We start from the raw sequence: 5,472 nt of genomic DNA on the forward strand, positions 1-5,472 counted from the left end.
CCACCGTGCCGCCCACACAAGTTATTTCTTAGTTTAAAACTATTTCTTAAACAAAAACCTCTATATTCGTTAAAATCTTAGCCTTAAGTATACCGCAAGAATCCCGCGACCGTTTGTGTAATGTTCCCCTTCCCCTCCCCCCACAACATGGTGGGCCGAAGGGCCTGTACTGTGCTGTACTGTTCTATGTTCTAACTGCAGGCACATCCACACACACACACACGCACACACATCAAAGACATGGAGGGCTCGGCTGAATCTACTGCTCTCTTCTCTGCCTGTCACATTTCATCGAGCTAGTGTCCTAGGCCCAAGCATCTTCAGCGAGTGGTTAGAATATGCAGTGCACTGCCTGAGAGAGAGGGTGCTGGAGGCAGATTCAATGGTGACTTTGGTCGGAGGGTCGGATACTTATCTGAAGAGAGGGCGAGTGGGACTGGGGAAGTTGCTCGTGCAGAGAGCTGATGCAGACATGACAGGCTGAATGTCTCATTCAATGCGTGCAGTTCTGCAGTTGGTTACCACCTCCTCAAGTCACGTCAGCTTAGCCCTGACCCACCTGATTGGTGAGATACTGACAATCTCTACATGACCATGAGGCAGTGCTTCACTGACAGGGGAAAAAAAGCAACTGCTGTAAACGGATCTGCTGCTCTAGTTAGAAATCCTGGGAGGACTACGGCGACAGGGAAACTGTCAGCAGTGATCTACAAGTCTTTGAACAGAATCAAGCTGATTGAAAACATGGAGGACAAATGGGACTTGAGGCAGTCCGCGGTATTGTAGTTATCGCTTCTCGGCCTTTTGGCTAAGATCAAGTGTAGTATCTGTTCTTATCAGTTTAATATCTGATACGTCCCTTATCTGGGGACCATATATTAAATTGATTTTTGGAGCAGGGAGATGGAATAGGGGCTTGCTCCGTCCACTCCACGCATCGACCTGGTATTGCAGTACCTCCGGGAACGGTGCACCCCTCATCTATAAATCTAAAAACAGCTTCATGTTTATAGCGCAGGCTTTCGGTGCTTCATTTCTCACACCTCACATCCAGCCGGGCGTGAGTCGATTCAAACTCGTCTGTTCTAAGGTAGCTGTTCAGCTCCCGCTCCCTATCCTTCTCTCGCCGTCTCTGTCTCTTGCGCACCTTGACACTTGCTCTCAATGTCATCCCCTCACGCCTGCTGCGTGCTGCACCGTCCCGCCAATGCCGGGCCCCGATCACACCACATGGTGTCAGAATTTGGGAGTTGCAGCAACCGTGGCTGCCCACCAGCTTTTCCTACTCGTGAGCGACATTTCAGAAAAACAAGAGAAGGTCAACTGTGCTACGTTGCTGCATGCTGCTGGGGATGAAGCTATCTAGGGGTTCAGTCGTTTTGATTTTGATGACTTGAAAGAGAGATTTCGAGAACACTGTGAGCTAGGACAAAAATAATCGGGACGTATTTAAGGCACATGCTTTTCATCAGAGTGCAAGGGCAGGCGGAATCGATAGGTACGTATGTGACTGACCGGAAAAACGAGGCAAAGGACTGTGAGTTTCAGCCACTTTCCGATTCACTGAGCCGCGACAGAATCGTGTGTGCTATCACGACTGACTGAGTCAGAGGCAGGTTACTCAGAGAGTCAATTCTCACTGGGAAAAGCAAAGAGACAGCACTAACTCGACAACAGCACGTGAGAAAACGTAGAACAAACAAACCAATGTTTGCTGACCGGAACTGGCGTGGAAAGATAATAAGGCAGGTAGGAGCACTGCAGATTATCCGGCACCTGGGCTGTGTACGCAGGGACTGGCACAACACCCCCTTGCCTTCTTTTGCACTACTTTGCTGCCTCAGCCAGAACTGGCAGCATTCTAAGTCAGTCTCACACAAGCAGCGTGTGCCAGCTGTCTGTGACAACAAATTCCAAAGACTCACAACCCTCTGAGAGAAGACGTTTCTCCTGATCTCACTCTTAAATTGGTGCCTCTTTATTCTGTTCAGTTCTAGACACTCCCATGAGGGAAAATGTCCTCTCAGCATTTACCCTGTCGAGCCACGTAAGAATCCAATATGTTTCAATAAGATTGTGTCTCATTCATTTCAACTCAGGATCTACACTCATCTGGAGGTAGGGTTTACCGGGCTCAATTTTACTGAAAAGCTGACCTCCGGCTAGTTCAGCAAATAGGTCGTTGAGCAAAGGGAAAGGAAACCGCCTAGCACACACCAGCAGGTGAACTGTTGCAGCATGATATTGCGGCTCCGGAACTCAATCCCTCTACGAATGAAACCCAACAGCCTTCTTAACAGCACTATCCACCTGGGGGTGGCAACTTTCAGGGATCTATGTACATGGGACTCCAAGATCCCTCTGCACATCCACACTACCAATAATCTTTCCATCGACCCAGTACTCTGCCTTCCAGTTATTCTTCCCAAAGTGCATCACCTCACATTTAGCTGCATTGAACTCCATTTGCCACCTCTCAGCCCGATTCTGCAGTTTATCCAAGTCCCCCTGCAACCTGTAACATTCTTCCACACTGACCACTACTCCACCGACTTTAGCGTCGTCTGCAAATTTACTAATCCATCCACCTATGTTATGCCTGCGTCTAAGTCATTTATAAAAATGACAAACAGCAGTGGTCCCAAAACAGACCCTTGTGGCACACCACTAGTAACCGGACTCCAGGCTGAATATTTTCCATCAACCACCACTCGCTGCCTCCTTTCAGAAAGCCAGTTTCCAAGCCAAACTGCTAAATCACCCTCAATTCCATGCCTCTGCATTTTCTCCAACAGCCTACCACGCGGAGCCTTATCAAAGGCTCCCGGCGTCCTGCCTGTCCACCCCATTGAAAACAATAGCGTGCTTCTTGAGAATTCTTGATCGGTCACTCAGAATTTTGACACTCAGTTGAGTTTGATTCTGTCCAACTACATTCTTGCCCATAAAGCTGTAAGATTTCCTTTGATGACGCGCAGGCTGTGTCTTCAGACTCACCGTATAACTGAATGTTCCCACTGTGAAAGCACCACTTCACCTGTGTGTGTTCCTCGCGCAGTTTCTGAAGGTTGCAGCGCAACGTGACTCAGCCGTATCAACGAAACCGGTGTCCACCTCCATTCTTACCGGTTTGCCGTTCAGTAAGGGAGCGACCGGGGCGTCGGCAGGTATCGCCAGTATCTGTAACCACAACATCTCATTGGTTTGTGCGTCAGGGCTTTTGTCTTCTTGCCCTTTTTGTACCATTTAGGATTTCTTCCTGTACTTTTGCTGCAGGTTATTGGTACTTTCATCCCCGAGCGCACCGACTTAGTATATTCTTTTTTAATGCTGCAGTTTCTGCACACAGCTTCTTTCTACCAGCAATTTGCTGCTGCCTGACATGTGTTTCCACAGCAGTGGCAGTTTTGTGTCTGCGTTGGTGCTTGTCCCTGGGCCACCATTTGTGAACTCTCAGCCACCATTTTGTGAGGTGTTGACCTTCCTTGGCTGCGAGTTCCATCACGGTTGCCATTCCCAGCACTTTCATTTAAGTGTAGTCACCTTTGCGTCAGTAATCTCTTCTGGATCGCTTCACATCTTGCGGCAGGCTGCTACAAAAGGTAGAGTCTCGCGGGATCTGAGGTGAGCCGGCTAGCTGGATACAAAGCCAGCTCGGTCACAGAAGACAGAGAGTAGCGGTGGAAGCGCATTTTTTGGAAAGGGGATCAGTAACTAGTGGTATCCCGCAGGGCACAGTGCTAGGACCTTTGTTGTTTGTGACGTGTAAATAAATGATCTGTATAAACAGCTGTACAAAACTCCAGTTAGGCTACAATTGGGATACCGCGCGCAGTGCTGTTCGGCACACTCACTGCCAGAAGGATGTGGATGCTTTGGAGAGGGTGCAGAGAAGGTTTACCAGGACCTTGCCTGCCCTGGAGTGCTTCTGTTGTGAGGAGAGGTTGAATAAACTTGGGATTGTTGTCACGGCAAAGGCGGAAGCTGAGGGGCGACCCGATAGGGGTTGGACAGCATACTGAGAGGCATCGGAAGGGTGGCGAGTCAGTGGGTACAGGTTCACGGTGAGAGGGGGAAAGTGAGAAGGGAGAAGTGCGGAGAAAGGTTTTCACATAGGGGATGGTGGGTGTCTGGAACGCGTTGCCAGTCGAAGCGCTGGAAGCAGGCACGTTAGGAACGTTTCAGGCTCACCTTGTTGGACACGTGAACGGGAGGCGGAACGGCGGGACTGAAACCGCGTCTGGGCAACAGGTAGCACGCCCAAACAAGGAGTAGGAATCGGCACAGGCTCGCTGGGCCCTGTGTCATCGATCCGACGGTGCCAAAGTCTCCGGCCACGTGTACAACTGTGGTGAAATTCCGCAAATACCTTGTAGACGGGGCTGTGACAGGGACCTTATTGGGGTGTCCACGATAATGGGGGCCACGGAGGGCACTTTTGCTGAGTTTGCAGATGGCACAAAGATAGCTAGAGGGACGGGTAGTTTTGAGGAAATGGGCAGGCTGCAGAAGAGCGTGGACACGTTGGGCGAGTGGGGAAAAGAAGTGACCAAGTGTGCGTAATTGCACTTTGGTAGCAAGAACAATCGGGTAGACGATTTTCTGAACGAGGGAAAGGCTTTGCAAATCTGCAGCGCAGAGGGTCTTGGGAGTCCTAGTTCCAGGTTGTTTCAAGATTAACATGCAGGTCCATCCGATGGTTCGGAAGGCAAATGCAGTGCCGGCATTCATTTCAAGCGGGCGAGAAAACAGGAGCGGGGACGTGCTGCCGAGGCTGCATCAGGCTCTGGTCTGACCACAGGTGGAATATTGGGAGCAGTTTTGTGCCGTGTACCGAAGGAAGGGATGCGCTGGTGTTGGGACGGAGTCTAGAGAAGGTTTCCCCTGGGTTTGTCACATGAGGTCTCTGGGTCTGTGCCCGATGGTGTTTCGAAAGGTAAGGCGGGATCTGACCGAAGCTTACAAGCTACTGGGGGGCCTGGTCAGAGTGGTTGTGAAGAAGATGGTCCCGCTAGTAGGCGAGACGAGGACCTGGAAGTACAGCCTCAGGGTGAAGGGTCGCCCCTTCAGGCCGAGATGAGGTTGCATTTAAGACAGAGATGGAGAGGTTCAAAGTTTGGGAGAAGATTTGTAGCTCGGGTGCTCGTTGTTGTGGTTCTGTTCGCCGAACTGGGAATTTGTGTTTGTGCCGAGCTAGGTGACATCGTCAGTGCTTGGGAGCCTCCTGTGAAGCGCTTCTGTGATGTTTCCTCCGGCGTTTGTAGTGATTTGTACCTGCCGCTTCCGGTTATCAGTTCCAGTTGTTTGATTAGATTAGATTACTTACAATGTGGAAACAGGCCCTTTGGCCCAACAAGTCCACACCGACCCGCCGAAGCGCAACACCACGGGCAATTTAGCATGGCCAATTCACCTGACCCGCACATCTTTGGACTGTGGGAGGAAACCGGAGTACCCGGAGGAAACCCACAC

The 5,472-nt window shown here is 50.5% G+C and overlaps 1 non-coding gene across 1 annotated transcript; it reads left to right on the plus strand.

Annotated features, from left to right (window-relative positions):
* The first annotated feature begins 788 nt into the window (after positions 1-788).
* LOC132820978 (U2 spliceosomal RNA) lies at positions 789-979 on the plus strand. Its single transcript, XR_009645266.1, has one exon. It is a non-coding gene; the product is annotated as a U2 spliceosomal RNA (small nuclear RNA).
* Positions 980-5,472: the final 4,493 nt, after the last annotated feature.

This window comes from Hemiscyllium ocellatum, chromosome 1 (assembly GCF_020745735.1).
Source record: "Hemiscyllium ocellatum isolate sHemOce1 chromosome 1, sHemOce1.pat.X.cur, whole genome shotgun sequence".
Taxonomy (NCBI): Eukaryota; Metazoa; Chordata; class Chondrichthyes; order Orectolobiformes; family Hemiscylliidae; genus Hemiscyllium; species Hemiscyllium ocellatum.